This window comes from Rhineura floridana, chromosome 11 (genome assembly GCF_030035675.1).
Source record: "Rhineura floridana isolate rRhiFlo1 chromosome 11, rRhiFlo1.hap2, whole genome shotgun sequence".
Taxonomy (NCBI): Eukaryota; Metazoa; Chordata; class Lepidosauria; order Squamata; family Rhineuridae; genus Rhineura; species Rhineura floridana.
The window spans coordinates 397,300-414,513 of NC_084490.1; positions in this window are offsets into that span (position 1 = coordinate 397,300).

Below are 17,214 nucleotides of genomic sequence, written 5' to 3' on the forward strand. Positions count from 1 at the left end.
TTCCTTTGTAGCGTTGTCCAATTTGGTTCTCTTCTGGTGTGGAATGTGACCATACACTTTTGATCCAAACACCTTTATATGAGCCAAACTGGGTATGCGCCCATACCATAATTCGAATGGAGTCTTGTTGCCATTCACCTTTGTTGGCAAACGATTTTGTAGATAGGTGGCAGTATACACTGCCTCTCCCCAATGCTTCTGTGGGAGATTGGCATCTTCCAGCATGGATCTCACCATCTCAATTAGGGTTCTGAATTTTCTCTCCGCGACTCCGTTCTGCTCTGGGTTGTGGGGTACAGTGGTTTGATGCTCAATCCCATTTTCAAGCAGAAACTGCTGGGCAGCATGTCACATGTACTCCCCTCCATTATCAGAAGGTAGAATCTGTGGTTTTCTCTGAAAATTAGTGGTCACCATTGCCACATATTCTTTGAGTTTCTGAAGCATTTGCCCCTTCTCCTTCAACATATATATCACAGTGAATCTTGAATAATCATCAATAAAACTCAAAATATATTTGTTTCCACCAGTTGAAGTGATTGGCATTTCACAAATGTCGGTATGAATCAACTGTAGGGGGTGGTTAGTCTTCAGTTCACTCTGCTTAGTAGAAAAACTGGGTCTCGTCCCTTTAGCTTTAACACAGCAAGTACATCTCCCCTTTTCTTGGCAGGGTTCAACTTTCATGCCTCTTACTAAATTATTCTTTTGAAGGGTATTTGCAATGTCTCTATGCCCTAATCTCCGATGCCATAAATGTAAACAAGGCTTGTTACAGCATTCTTTCACAACATGAGCTTGTGGACCTTCTTGATCCACTTCATACATGCCTTTTCTCTTGGTAGCTGTGCATAAAATTTCACCATCTCAAGAAATTATGCAGGAATCTTGTTCAAATAGCACTTTACATCCATTTTTGTAGCTTCACTAACAGAAATTAAGTTGTTTGAGATTCCTGGGGTCCAGAGCGCATTCCTGAGATAAATTTCCTCAGTGCTGCTTGGAGTCTGGCAAAACAGCTAAGCATCTCCTGCCCCTTTTATGGGCACCTCCCTCGAATCCGCCACTGTGATGGATCCTCCACGTGGGGTTAATTCCTCAAACAAATGTTTTTCATTTATTAAATGAGCACTTGCTCCACTGTCAGTATAGAATTTATTTTCATTGTAACATTTTTCAACATGAGTTACTTGAAAGCCCTTTGCACTTTTCTGTCCCTTTACATTCTTTATTACTTCCAAGCTTCCCTTTCTTGTCACATTGGTCTTTGAGGTGTTTTTCTGAATTGCATAGATAGCATCACTTGGCTTTCACACCTTGGGATTCCCTTTGTTCCCAAAATCTGCATCTGACTGGCTTTCCAGCAGCTTCCTTGGTAGCTTCTTTCGCTTAGGAAAGAGGAGAGCTGTCCCTTTTCCATAGCTGCTTTCTGAGAGGACTGCTCTCTCACTTCTGAAATAATCTCGTTTAGAGTTTTGTTTTGTTGTTGCATTATAAGTACAAAAGTCTCCATATATTTTGGAAGAGAGTCCAGAAATAAAGCTATCTGAACTGGTTCATGTAACTCTGTTCCTCCTTCTTCTATGCCTTGGACTAACACCATGAATTTAGTAAGATGTTCCTCAAAATAATCATCCCTCATTTGCAAATTAATAAGGGTACGTAGCATTGCAATTAAATGTCCCTGCCTTTGGGGATTATGATGGGATTCAAGAGTTTTCCACATCTCTCTGGCATTTTTAGAATTCATAATCAGAGGAATCTGATTATTACTCACAGATTTAGTGATGAGGTCTTGTACCGTTTCGTCCTTCTCAGTCCAAATTCTTTGTTCCTCCCGAGAAGCACCTTCTCCTGGTTCCGATCCTGTAATTACTTCTAACAGCTTCTGTTGCTTTAGATGTTTCTTCATGCGAAATTCCCAGAGTTCCACTCTCCGGCCTTGAGTTTCTCCAGACCTAGCCGCTCCGTCCCGCTGGCCATCCTGAAGTAAAAGCCTCAACTCTTCACTGACTAAAAACTCTGAAGGTTTCTAATTTAGCTTCCTTGATTCAAACACAATAGCTCCTTTAATTGCTCAAATCTCCATTTGCACGGCTGGGCCCCGCAACCTGTTGGAATTTCTCTCTATTGAGATGCGTAGCAAAGTTGTGTAGCGCTGCTGAACGGAGAGTATTGAGCGAGCTTAGTGTGTGTGTATGAATCTTTGCTAAGATTCTACCTGCCCTGCAAATTAGTCAGACAGAGACTTTAAGCTTTAAAATAAGAAACTACTTTATTCTGGAAGTACATGCTTGATAGGAAAGAGTTCTATAACTAGCTACCTAGCTATGCTGGAGCAACGAGCACTGGTCCCAGTACTCGCCCTCATCCTGGTTGAGAGGAGAGACAAAGAGAAGATGTCTGCTCCCCTCTCCAGAGAAAGAACACAGAGAGAGGCGGGAAGGAATTGGGATCAAACATCCTGTTGCTTATCAGTCTAGCAGGAAGGGAAGAGACGGCAGAGGATCAAAGGGATAGGTATGGCCTCAACCAGCAAGAGGTCTAGCTCCCTAGCTACCCTTATTAACCCCACGCAGCCTCAACCCACCAAGTTGGAGTTGAACCTCATATATTCCAGCACAGGTCAGCCGGGCGCCCCTCCGCCAGGAGGTCTGCCCCAGCAAAGCTTCGGGCCCCTGGCCACGCTCCTCCCTTTCCCAGTGGGCGCCATTTTAGCTGCATGGAGAGGGCATTACAAAACAAAAGTGCCCAACACTCTTCTTTGCCTGTTAAAGAAATTATTAAAACATGCATGCAATACTGCTTAAATAAAAAAGGCCGGTTGTTGCAAAGGGGGAGAGCCTGAAGCCTGCTGAGGTAAATGCTTAAGCCCACACAGGTGTCATTTAACCCGCTAAAGCAGGGGGTGCACATGCCCGACCTGTAACGCATCCCCACGTGTGTAGAGTCGGCGGGGGAAAGGCTGCAGTGCAGTGGCAGAGAATCTGCTTTGCATGCAGGAGGTCCTGGGTTCGCCCCCCAGGGAGGGGTCCGGAGTTCTGCCTCGAGCTTGCAACAGAAAGGCAGAGAGGGGTTAGTGCCTGAAGTCCGCCACCTGGGCACTCCCTTTCTAAGATGGTCACCTCTGGGGGCTGCAGAGTGGCTGAATCACCTGCCTATCAAGGGAGAGGCGTTGAGATGCCAAGGGAAGCGAGGCAGCGGTGCCCCCCCCATGGTGATGCCAGGGACCCCAGAGCAGCTGCCTAGAGTGTGTTCTGTCACTGCTTGGGTCGGCGGTGCCCAGCCGTGGCGCAGGAGGAGCTGAGTTCAAGTCTCACCTTTGCCGTGCAGCCTCTGGCTACCCCCTCCCCCATTCTTGGCCTCACTTGTTCCATCTGTAAAGTAATGGCCTTCAGGGTCAATAGCAGCCTAGACTGTGCAGCATTTCTGCAGACTGGAAGGGCTGGCCCAGTGACACCCCGGAGCCATGCCGGCCACCAGTTACACTTATTTTAATCATTTCCCTCAGAGCAGCATCCACGATCGCCTAGTTTCCGGAAAAACAAACTGGCATCTTGTGGTGGCACCTTAATGACTTAACAAATTCACCATGGCATACGCTTCCATGGCCTAGAGGCCAATTCATCAGACATGCGACAGTACTAACAGGAGGACGTTTGGCATGCTTGAAGGCACAGGAGTCCATCTCTCAGGATCAGGACCTGTCAGCCCTACTTGCAAATGGCAGTAACACACACATGACTCCCCACCCTCGTCACGCATCCAGAGAGCATGCGGCCACGCTGACAGAGCTAGAAAAGCCACAGGGCCACACCTAAACATTCAAACAGGGAAGTGAAACTCAGAGGTGGAGAGGAAGGAACCCAAAAGAGCAGCTGAAGCCTCAAACCACAAGAGGCATGCAGGGCTGGGCGAGGCTGGTTATGGGGCCTTGATGGTGAAGGAAAAGCATTCAAGGCATGCTCAGAGGCATTCCCTAACATTACATCACATGCCCCAGGGGTGAACTCTAGACGTGGAGCACAGCATCATCCTGGTATGCTGCCTGTGCAGTGCCCCAAGGTGCATAGTTCTTCATGATATGACCACACGCTCTTCAGCACTGAGTGCAGGTTCTGGGCTCAACTGAGGCCCAAAACGGGGGTGGGCGGGTCCCTAGGAGGCTGTCTGTGTGTGTGTGTTGGAGGTGTTGCTTGTGTCTTTATAGGGAAGGGGGTGATCCTGCATTGTGCTGGTCCACTCTTGCAAGAGGCCTCCCTCTCCACACCAGAAGTCTGCTGCTCAGCCCTCGTGTTCCTCAGCTCCCCTCTGTTTCCCCTGAATTTGTGCCCCATCTGCAGTCCCACTTCATCCCCAGACAGGTTTACCAGATTGCTCGTCGAAGGCCCTTCTCCGTGTCCCAACGCACAGGGAGGCACGGAGAACAATAACTAGAGCTAGGGCCTTCTCAGTGGTGGCCCCCGAACTATGGAACGCCCTCCCTGATGAGATACGCCTGGCGCCTTCTTTGTTATCTTTTCGGCGCCAGGTAAAGACCTACCTCTTCGCCCAGGCATTTTAAAAATTTTAAAAATTTAAAAATTTGAATTTAAAATTGAAAATTTTTAATTATGTTTTATTGTGTATCTACATCCACTTGTATTTTAACCTGTTTTATTATGCTGTACACCGCCCTGGGAGCTTATTGCTATAGGGCGGTCTAAAAATGTAATAAAATAAATAAATAAATAAATAAATTGCTCTCCAGGTTGCTAAAGGAGGAGGAAGAGGAGGGCAGATCAAGGATCGATATTGGGACCTGTACTTTTCAACTTGTTTGCTGACGACACTAAATTGTTCAGGGTTGTTAAAACAAAAAGGGATTGCAAAGAGCTCCAAAAAGACCCCTCCAAACTGAGTGAATGGGCAGAAAAATGGCAAATGCAATTCAATATAAACAAGTGTAAAATTATGCATATTGGAGCAAAGAATCTTAATTTCACATATACGCTCATGGGGTCTGAACTGGCGGTGACCGACCAGGAGAGAGACCTCGGGGTTGTAGTGGACAGCACGATGAAAATGTTGACCCAGTGTGCGGCAGCTGTGAAAAAGGCAAATTCCATGCTAGCGATAATTAGGAAAGGTATTGAAAATAAAACAGCCGATATCATAATGCCATTGTATAAATCTATGGTGCGGCCGCATTTGGAATACTGTGTACAGTTCTGGTCGCCTCATCTCAAAAAGGATATTATAGAGTTGGAAAAGGTTCAGAAGAGGGCAACCAGAATGATCAAGGGGATGGAGCGACTCACTTACGAGGAAAGGTTGCAGCATTTGGGGCTTTCTTGTTTAGAGAAAAGGCGGGTCAGAGGAGACATGATAGAAGTGTATAAAATTATGCATGGCATTGAGAAAGTGGATAGAGAAAAGTTCTTCTCCCTCTCTCATAATACTAGAACTCGTGGACATTCAAAGAAGCTGAATGTTGGAAGATTCAGGACAGACAAAAGGAAGTACTTCTTTACTCAGCGCATAGTTAAACTATGGAATTTGCTCCCACAAGATGCAGTAATGGCCACCAGCTTGGATGGCTTTAAAAGAAGATTAGACAAATTCATGGAGGACAGGGCTATCAATGGCTACTAGCCATGATGGCTGTGCTCTGCCACCCTAGTCAGAGGCAGCATGCTTCTGAAAACCAGTTGCCGGAAGCCTCAGGAGGGGAGAGTGTTCTTGCACTCGGGTCCTGCTTGTGGGCTTCCCCCAGGCACCTGGTTGGCCACTGTGAGAACAGGATGCTGGACTAGATGGGCCACTGGCCTGATCCAGCAGGCTGTTCTTAAGTGGAGCTGAGACACAGGGCACCACCCGCGGGGCATGCAGCATCTGCAGATGAGGGGTCTTGGGTGAAGAAACAGGGCTGGCCCTTTCGCTGGGCAGACTGGGGCAACCCTTTCAGGTGGCAGGTGCTGGGGGGGGATTCCCTCCTGGCTGTAGCTCCCGACCCACTCAGCATTGAACTCGGCTGGGGGGCAGATCTGTTTGGGGCCCTGAACTACCAGCTGCCTCAGGTGCAGTGGAGGACACTGTCCTGTTGGCAGCATCCCAGGTAAGACTCTGCCATTTGTCCAGTTGGCTTCCGTCCATCGAATGGGGAGGGGGCGTTACCCAGCCCTCTGCCACAGGGAGCAAATGATCACCTGAGCTGGCCCTGAGTGGCACCAGTTTATTGTCATTCCTGTGCCTGTTTCCTCCAAGGAAGCCCCACAGGGGAGCTATTCTGGACCTGCCCATTTCTTGCCAAGGGGGGACAACGGGGACTTCTCCCCATCCATCTTCCTGTGAAGCCACAGATTATCAACTGGCAAGGAGAAAACACTTCATATGCTCACTCTGCCCCGGCCACATACCTCTCACAGTCTTGTCAGAGACACCGGCTGAAACTTGTGGTTGCACAACCGACACCCTCAGGAGCCTCTTCCAGATGTTTACTCCAGTCAGTCACTGCGGATGCCCAGAAAAGGATGGGGGCTTTTCTCCTTAATGTCCTGCAGCTGCTATGTCTGGCAGGAGGGCAGCCAGGCCAGGAGACCCAGAGGGATGAGGGGTTGTCCTGGTGCAGGAGGAGGTAGGCGCAGCTCAAGAGGCTTGGGGCACTGGCGGTGGAAGCAGCTGCTGGCGGGAAATGTCAGCAAAGCTCAGTTCACTCAGAAAGGCAGATTCAGCCTGGCAGAGGCAGAGGCACATCAGTGAGGCGCACACAAAGGCAAGCTCTTGCAAAATGTGAGGTTGGTGGCTACAGGCCCAGAGTTCCCAATACCTCAAAGAGGCTTGTGACCAGTGTGGTGGGACAGACAGGCATGCCCTTGGTGCCTACAAAAACTAAAACAGACAGGTGGATTGGGAGGCACTGCTGTTTCTCAGCAGAAAGGGAGACATGCACTGCATGCGCTCAGAGACACTCTGTGCTTTGTTCCTGGACAGAACCATGGCATAGAAAAGAGGCTCCAGGGCTGGAGCAAGCAATTGCTTCAAGGGCTAAAACTGAGCCCCACTTTTCACAGCAATGGCCCCAATGTGGGTCACTGTCAGAAAGAAGATTCTTCAAGGGACAGGGGAGCCCAGCACACAAGCCCCTATCCAAGGCCAGCCCAGGACAATTTGCTGCCTGAGACAAAGGACAAGATGCTCCCCCAGCTGTAGCTCAACAGGAGACACACTGTTTTGCAGGAAGAAAGTAGCAGGTTCAGTCCCTGATGCAGCTGGGAAAGACCCCTGCTTTAACCTGGCAGGCTGCTGCCAGTTAGTGTGGACATTACTGAGCTAGATGGACCAATTAGTCTGACTCATTACAAGGCAACTTCTTGTGTACCTAGTTAAATCAACCACTTATTCAGAACCACAAGAACTGATGTTAAAAAGAGATTGCAAAGAGCTCCAAATAGACCTCTCCAAACTGAGTGAATGGGCAGGAAAATGGCAAATGCAATTCAATGCAAACAAGTGTAAAAGTTGTGCATATTGGAGCAAAAAAAAACTTAATTTCACATATACACTCATGGGGTCTGAACTGGGGGTGACTGACCAGGAACGAGACCTTGGGGCCGTAGTGGATAGCTCGATGATGATGTCAACCAGAGTGAGGTAGCTGTGAAAAAGGCCAATTCCATGCTAGGGATCATTAGGAAACATACTCAAAAGAAAACTGCCAATATGATAATATAAATTATCAGGATATACATTAAATAATTAATAAATAAATAATGCCATTATACAAATCTATGGTGCACTTGCATTTGGAATACTGTGCACATTTCTGGTCACCTCACCTCAATAAGGATATTGTAGAGTTGGAAAAGGTTCATTATAGGGCAACCAAAATGATCAAGGGGATGGAGCCACTCCCCTATGACGAAAGGTTGCAGCATTTGGGGCTTTTTAGTTTAGACAAAAGGTGGCGAATAAGAGGTGACATGATAGAAGTGCATAAAATTATGCATAGCACAGAGAAAGTGGACAAAGGGAAGTTTTTCTCCTCTCATAACACTAGAACTTGTGGACATCCAGTGAAGCTGAATGGTGGAAGATTCAGGACAGACAAAAGAAAGTGCTTCATCACACAGGCAGCACACAGTTAAACTATGACATTTGCTCCTACAGGAGGCCAGGGATGGCACTAGAGGGCAGCCAAGTTGGGCCCTGGCTGAGGGCCCTTGGGTCCCAGAGGGGCCCCTGAAGGGCCTCTTTTTAGGGTGGGTTAACAGTCCCACTTCGCAATCCACCGCAGCAGCATCTCCCGACCCTGCCAAGGATCAGAGAGAGAGCTCCCAGGCACCCCCTACAACCGTGTAGGCACATGATGCCCGCTTGCATGCCCCACCTACCTCTCCTGTTGGGGTGAATGCTGGCCATGCTGTGCGCATGCCTGGCATCAACCAAGGTGGTGGTGCAGGCACCAGCCCCTTAGGGAAGCCTCAGCCACCATATTATATGATGGCAGGCATGCACATGCAGCACGGCCAACATTTGCCACAGCGGGAGAGGTAGGTGCAGCTGGGCACTGTGGGCCCAGGACAGGCTGGTGCACAACAGCCCAGTCATGCCTGGCACTGGCCCCACAAGAGGCAATGATGGCCACCAACTTGAATGACTTTAAAAGAGCACTAGACAAATTCATAAAGGAAAAGGCTATCAGCGGCTACTAGCCATGATGGCTGTGCTTTGCCTCCATAGTCAAAGGCAGTGTGCTTCTGAATAGCAGTTGCTGGAAACAGGAGGAGGGGAGAATTGCTCTTGCGCTCAGGTCCTGCTTGCGGGTTTCCCATGTTGGCCACTGTGAGAACAGGATGCTGGACTGATGTTCTGGTGAAATCTGTATAGCTCCGTGACAGAGCACCTGCTTTGCACGCCGAAGGTCCCGAGTTATCTCTGTTATCTTGCTGCGCCTATTGAAGACCTTCCTCTTTCAACAAGCCTTTTAAGTGGAGACCTTATCCCAGTCTGCTTCTGATTGGAATTGCTTTTTAATATGCTTTTAAACCTTTTAAAAAAACACACAATGTTTTTAACCTTTTTTTAAAAAGCCCTCAAAGCTTTTTGAAAGAAATGTTTTTAAGCTGTTTTAATGTATTTTAATGTCTGTTTTTATGATGTTCTAAAGTGTTTTTAGTGCTTTTGTTTGCCACCCTGTGCTCCTGCTGGAAGGGTGGGATATAAATCAAATAAATAAATAAGTTCAATACGTGGTGGCTCCAGATAGGGTTGGTAAAAAAAAACCCTCCTGCCTGACACTTTGGAGAGCCTCTGCCAGCCAGGGCAGAGAATACTGAGCTAAATGGACCCCAGTGGCCCGACTCTGTCTGTGCACAGCAGCTTCCGACATTCTTCCCTTCCCTGTGCAGAAGCCAACCTCGTCCGCCCCACCCGAGGGAAGAAGCAGGCAGGCCCAGCCCGGGGGGGGGCACAGACAGTCCTGACCCCCACCCCTTCCCACTGCTCCCAGCCTGCCCCAGCGCCTGCTCACCCTGTCTCATCTCAGGGCCACCCCCAAACCACACAGGGCAAGGCGAGAGATGGCAGAGGCAGCAAGTCACTTTTCGTGGCCCCCGGATGAAGGTGGGCTGGATTCAGGAGGTTGCGCTGGGGAATGCTGAGCCCCCGAAAGGCTCTGCCGCGAGCTGCGTTCTCAAGGGGTCAAAGGCGTGTGCGCGCGCATCCCTCAGCAGCCCAAACCTACCCGGGCTGACCCTGCAGCCAAATAAGTCATCCCGCAGCACCACCTGGCGGCTCGCGCTTGCCCTGCCCAGAAAGGACCGCGCGCCACTTTTCGTAGTTTCTTTGGGACCCAAGCCTGGGGGGCAACGTGGCGGTGGTGACGGCAGCTCTTCCTCCTCCTCCGGCCCCCGAGTGCGCATCTCCACCTGGAGTTGTGGAACCGGCTGCTCCGCCGTCTCTCCGGGAACTGCAGGCAATACGGCCGAGCCAACTGAAAGCCGAGCGGCAAGTTAAAGGCCGCGGCGGCCGATCCGCTCTCTGGCTCCGTAGCCCGCGGGGAGCGCAGCTGCGGAGGCGCCTTCCCACGTTGCCGCAGCCCTTTCAGTCCCTAAAACTAACCCAGGCCGACGTTTTAAACCTCCCAGACCCCCTCATGATGCCCCAAACCTGCATCCCTTGGGCGCCACGTCACGCTCGGGCCCCTCCGCCCGACTCTCCGCCTTCGGTAGATGGCTGCGGCATTAATTTTCCCAACATGGCAGAGGGAAGCGGGGGGTCCCTGCCCAGAGCCCACCCTCGGTCCGACTGGACTGGCAAGCGCTCTTGGGAGGGGAGTGGGGAAGGTCCCCCGAGGAGCAAGGGGGCACGGGGCTGCTTATTCTGCAAGGAAAGAGATGCCCGAGTCTCAGCGGCTCTTGGATCCAGTCAGCATTTAATAAGCCCAGCGCGGTGCAGCCAGTACAGCGATAAGGAACGCCAAGGCTCGTCTTAAGGGTGCAGATGACCAGGAACCAGTCGGTGGAACTGCCGGCAGGAGATCCTCTTGCGCCAAGAGACGGAGGGACAGAGGGAGAAAAGTCCGGGGGGACGGGGGTCTGGCCAACCACTAGCTCAGGGTGGCTCCAGTTCAATGAGGTGACTCCCACTGCCCACCCATTGAAGACTGCCCGGGAGTTGCACTCTGCTTCCATCAAGTATTTGTGCTATGGCGGTTTTAAAATGCAAAAGCTTCCTAGTCCTCACATTTGACCTCTCAACAAGTACTGCCCTCCCCCTTTACAGATCCAGACCACAGAGGCTGAGTGAGTCAAAGGAGGCTGTGCCATGAGCCCCCGACAAACCTGAGCTTGGGCCCCTTTCAACCACGCAGACCCCAGGGCCTCCTCTCCATCTGACTCTTGCCTCCCCTCCCCACTTATTGTCTGTTATCATCGTTACTCATTTCCTGCCTTCTGAGGGTTGGAGGTGCTGTTTCTGTGAGGCTGAGTGCTCCAACGAGGGACTTCCGGAGACCCCAGACTCCATCCTTGGAGAGAGTGGAGGAAGAGAAGACCCCCACACCCCACACCTAGACCTGCCCCACCCTGGACCAGTTGGTCCTGGAGAGCTTTTCCCTCCCTCTCGCATAGAACACCAGAACTCAGCAGGGCCATCCGAAGCAGCTGAGATTTCAGGAGACACACAACACAGAAGGTCAACTGGGGGTTTGCTGCCACGAGATGTGGCCACTTGGACAGTTCAAAAGGGAAAGTAGGTATCTGTGGCTACTAGTCAACATGGGTACAGAAGCTGCCTGCAAGGTCAGGGGCAGCGTGGCTCTGAACAGCAGCTGCCCGGAATCCCCAGTGGGAGTGTTGCTGGGGCACTCCTCTCCTGCTTGTGGGCTTCCCTTGGGGGCATCTGTCCAGCCGCTGTGGGAACAGGATGCGCTGCGTGGGGGAGGCCCTTGGCCTGATTCAGCTGCTGCTGCTGCTGCTGGGCTCTTCCGCTCTTATCTTCCTTCCCTGAAATCCCCCCCACACCCTCCGTTACAGGCCCCCTGAAGGTCAGCCTTTCCAAAACATTGTTTGGGAAACAGAGAGCAGTCATTTCCGGCCTTTCACCTGCGGGGAGACAGAGAAGGGGGGCAGGGAAATGCTGTCACTGAGGTGGTGGTGGGACTCCTGCTTTGCAGAGGGGAGGACAGGTTCCTCCTGCACCAGAAATCTCCCCCCTCCCCAGCCCACAGAATCATAGAATCGTAGAGTTGGAAGGGGCCTATAAGGCCATCCAATCCAGCCCCCTGCTCAATGCAGGAACTCTTTGCAATTGCAGTTGCTCACATTTGTGCTCTTCCTTCTCTGGTTAGGCTGCAGCCCACCCTTTGCCAACCTGGTGCCCTCCAGGAATTTTGGACTATGGCTCTATACACAGTCACACCACGCATTTAAGGAACATTCCCCCTGCACAAGAATGCTGGAAACCGTAGTTTTTGCCTCACAGGGCCTCCATTCCCAGCACACTTAACAGTGTCCAGGATTCTTTTTTTTGGAGGGGGAGGATGTGCTTTAAATGCATGGTGTGTACGCAGCCTAGGACTCCCAACAGCCCCAGGCGGCACAGCCAGCGTACACTTGATGTCTCTCTCTCTGCGGGGTCCCAGCCCTCTTCTCGGGCCATCCCTTTTGGCTTGGGAGGGGAGCCCTTTGCCCGCAAACCCCTTGCCTGCCCCCTTTCCACCCCACTGCCCACTTGCCAATGCTCCCCGTCCCCAACCTGCTCCCGCTTTGGCTAAAGAAATGCTACTCCCATCGCAGAGGGGCCAGGCGTCCGGCCCCAGGCACCCTCCCCAGCACTTACCAGAGCAAGAGCAACGGCCACAGCGGTGACAACGGTGAGCGGGAGGCTGATGCCAAGCCCAACCTTGCTGATCTGGACATCACACTGATCTCCCAAGAACCAGAAGGCAGCCGTGCCAGGGCAGCTGCCGGAGGGAACAAGGAGGAGCCATGTGGGACGAGAGTCCATCCCAAACTGGACAGAACAGCATCACCCCCAGCCCACAGGAGGCTCAAGAGAGGCAGAAAAGGGCAGGCAGGTGAGTGGGGGGGGAGGCCCTGGGGCAGCTCCCTTGTAAGGAAAGGCCATGCTGCGTTTGGAGACTTGGGTGAAGGGAGGGGGAGCGGGGGGGGAGTGAGGGGCACAATCGATGTGCAGAAAACTGCAGAGTGTGTGTGGGTGTGTACACACCTCCCTCTCTCATAGCACTAGGACTCCAGGGCATTCAGTGTGTCCGAGGACTCTTCACGCAGCACATGGGTAGACTTTGCTCCCTCACGAGGCAGTGACGGCCACCAACCGGGGGGCTTTGGGGACAGAGGGAGCTGCCTGATTCGGAGCCGGACACACGGGAGCCTGTCTAGCTCAGAACCGACTGCACTGACTGGGAGTGGCGCTGCAGGGTTTCAGGCGGGATCGCAGATGCCATTCGGGACTGAGCCTGGGGCCTGCCGCATGCCAAGCAGGTCCTCTGCCACTGAGCCACGGCCCCTCCCCATCTGAAAGGGGTTCAGACAAACTCGTGGAGAAAAAGGTGTCAGCGGTGTCTAGTAATGACGGCTACTTACAGCTGCTTATACCAGATGCAGACAGCCAGTGTGGCATAGTGGTTAGAGTGTTGGACTACGACCTGGGAGACAAGGGTTCGAATCCCCACCCAGCCATGAAGCTCACTGGGTGACCTTGGCCCAGTCACTGCCTCTCAGCTTCAGAGGGAGGCAATGGTGAACCACCTCTGAATACCGATTACCATGAAATCCCTCTTCTAGGGTCGCCATAAGTCAGAATCGACTTGAAGGCAGTCCAAAGCAAACACCAGATGCAGTCTACCTTTCAATATCATCAGAGGCAAGGATCCGGCAACAGAGGACATGTGGAGGGGGTCCTTGTGATGCGTCCTTCCCTGGCTCTCCCTGTCAGGTTCCTACCTGCTCGTGGTTACTGCCTGTCTCTAGGCACCACCAGGGACTCCACCAGTCCGGACCGCACTCTCTTATGGTTTACCTATCCGCTCTAGCACAGATCTCAACAGATCCCCCTGCTAGGCAACCACCAGTAACGTCCCAATACTAGTATTCCCAGAGACTCTGAATACTGGTACTGTTATTCTCTTCACCGCTGCCACCATTTGTTACAGTTCCCCTTCAGCCTTGGTCATTACCTTACCCTCCCTTCTGGTCTGTGAAACCCCAGCCAAGGATCAGGCCTTTGGTAAACCAAATTAAGTATTTATTAAAGATAACAAAGCTAACAAGATTAACAAGATTTCTTCTTAAGGCACATAAGCATATGGTTTTACTCAATACTAATCCAAACTCCACCTCCCTCCTTCTCCACTCTCTCCTGGCAAACAACTCTCTCAAACCCCACCAAGCAATCCACTCTTTCTCTTCTCCCCCCAGATTCCACTCTCACTCTTCCTTTTATACATTCAGCCATTTTAAACACTCAGCCAATCATCTCGCATTCTACTGCCCAGTCACTTCCCCTCTTTCACTCCACTTACCATGTATCTTCTAAAACAACACTTACCATATATACATTAATATAGGAACATCACATTTCCCCCCCCTTAAACAACAGCAGAGTATTATTCCTGTTCCAGGATTTATACGTCGCGTTAACAAATAAAAGTCTCTATGGGGAAAATGTCTTTCTTTGTTCCTCTGTCTGGTCACGTCACTGCAGTCCCAGCCACTTGCCTGGAAAGTCCATCGGCCAGTACATTGTCCTTGCCTTTGATGAACTGGAAGTCCACTTGATAGTCCTGTAGGGCCCAGGACCACCTCTGCAGCATAGTGTTATGGTTTTTCATAGTCTGCAACCATAACAAGGCCCGATGATCCGTAGTCACTGTGAATCTTCGTCCCCACACGTATGGGCGCAACTTGTTCAGTCCCCACACGACCGCTAGGCACTCCTTCTGGACCGACGAATAGTTTTTCTCCCTCGGCGTCAGCTTGCGACTCAGGTACGCCACTGGATGTCTGGTGCCTTCTCTCTCCTGTAGCAAGACGACTCCCAGCGCCAGGTCCGACGCATCTGTAGCCACGATGAATGGTTTCTCATAGTCTCGTGCTATTAATATGGGTCCTTGGCACAAGGCTTGCTTCAGTAGATCAAAAGCCTTCTGACATTCATCTGTCCATACCACACGCTCAGAACACTTCTTCTTTGTTAATTCATGCAAGGGGGTTGCTATTTCCCCAAAATTTCTCACAAACTTCCTATAAAATCCAGCCACACCCAGAAATGCCCTTACTTGTTTTTTGGTTAAGGGGATCGGCCACGCTTGTATTGCCTCCACCTTGCTCCATAAGGGGGTGATTTTCCCACTCCCCACCTTATGTCCTAAATAGATTACTTCCTTTAGTCCAAACTGGCATTTCTTAGCTTTTATTGTGAGGCCTGCTTTTCTTAAGGCCTCCAATACTGTTGTCAGGTGTTGGACATGCTCAGGCACCGACTTGCTAAAAATGACCACGTCATCGATATAGGCCACTGCAAAATCTGACATGCCTCGCAACACAGTATTGATTAGCCTCTGAAATGAACTTGGTGAGTTCCTTAGTCCCATGGGTAAGGTCACAAACTCATATAACCCATCTGGTGTACTGAAGGCAGTTTTGGCTCTGGATTGCTCGTCTAGTTCCATTTGCCAAAATCCTTTACAGAGATCTAGTGTAGAGATAATGGTTGCTGCCCCCAATAACTCTAACATTGCGTCTACCCTAGGCATAGGATACGCATTTGGGACAGTAATTTTATTGATTAGCCGATAATCAATGCAAAACCTTGTCGTTCCATCTTTTTTCGGAACCAGGACAATACTTGAGGCCCAGGGACTGATGGATTCCCTGATCGCTACTAATTCCAGCATATCTTCCACCTCCTTTTTGATCTCATCCAAAACTTTCCCATTCACACGGTACGGAACAGATCTGATTGGGGCATGATCTCCAGTATCAATGGAATGTATAACTATACTGGTTCGGCCAGGTTTGTTGCTAAAGAGATTCCTATAGGTTTTCAAAACTCTCAGAATCTCCTCTTTTACTTCCTCCTTCACCTCCTCTGACCATTCCACTTGATTTACCCCTCCTTTGTCTTTGCTTTCCTGTACCAAATCTGGAAGTTCAGGCCCACTTCCCTCAGGGAATAAGGTAACTTGCAACACCTTTGTATCCCTGGTATGGTAAGGCTTTAACATATTTACATGAACCACTTTGCTTTTGTTTAATTGGTCTGTGGTGATTACATATGTCACTGTGTCAAGCCTTTCTCTGATGGTATATGGTCCTTCCCAGTTAGCCTGTAATTTGTCATGTTTCCTGGGTATGAACGCCATAACCATATCTCCCACATCATACACACGTTCTCTGGCTGTTCTGTCATACCAGTAACTTTGCTTCTCCTGTGCATGACTCAAATTCTCTTTCACTACTTCCATCATTGATGTTAATTTATTGCGGAATTCCAATACAAAATCTACTACTGAAGTTTTGTACTCTCCCAGAGTTCCTTCCCATGAATTTTTTAATAGTTCCAAAGGTCCCCTCACTTTTCTAGTGAACATGAGTTCAAAGGGTGAGAAGCCTGTTGACTCTTGAGGGACTTCTCTATACGCAAATAAGAAGCATCCCAAACGTTCATCCCAGTCTTGTGGGTGATCTTGAACATAGCTTCTGATCATGCCCTTCAAAACGCCATTGAATCTCTCTGTTAACCCATTAGTGGCGGGATGGTAAGTAGTGGTCTTTAGATGTTTTAGACCACAACATTTCCACATACATTGCATCACTTCTCCCATGAATACACTGCCTTGATCTGTCAGCACTTCATGAGGGAAACCCAGCCTCATAAAGATTTTTAATAAAGCCTCTGCCACTACAGGGGCTTCTACAGGTCTCAGTGCTTCTGCGTCTGGGTACCTGGTGGCAAAATCCACCACCACCACTAGATATTTCTTGCCATGCCTTGTGGGTTTGGAAAAAGGGCCCACCAAATCTATTCCCACTCTATAAAAGGGTTGTCCAATTATAGGAAGGGGCTTTAAGGGTGCCTTGGTCTTTACTCCACTCTTTCCCACCTTTTGGCATATTCCACAAGATAGACAATGTTGTTTTACATCCTTGGAGATATTTGGCCAATAATAATGTGCAGCCAATCTCCTCTTGGTCTTTTTTATTCCCAGATGTCCTGCACATGGGACATCGTGGGCTACCTCTAGCAATCTGGTTCTGTATTTGCTAGGTACTATCAATTGCTTCACTGGTTCACATTCATCCTTTCTCTCAGCAGGCATCCACAGTCTATATAAAATCCCATTCTCCCACACAACTTGATTCCTCAGTTTGTCAGTGAAAGGAATCTGTTGGGTCAGGGCTTGCTCTTTTATTTGATCCAAACTGGTATCCTTATTCAGTTCTTCTCTGCAGGGCTCTGTCTCTTCTCCAGAGACCAGGTGATACAATTTGTCTCCTTCAGCAGGCCTGCTAGTGGTTGCTATGGTGACCTGAGGCTGGTTAACAGATTCCACCCTGTTTGTTTCAGCCCCCCTTAATATGGCTTCTTTTTCTCTGCCAATTTGCTGTCTGGTCACTACATATATTTTCCCCTGTGCCCCCATAACATCTCTTCCCAGTATTACTGGTTCTTGTTGCTGGGCATTAATACCAACTTTATATTGGCCCT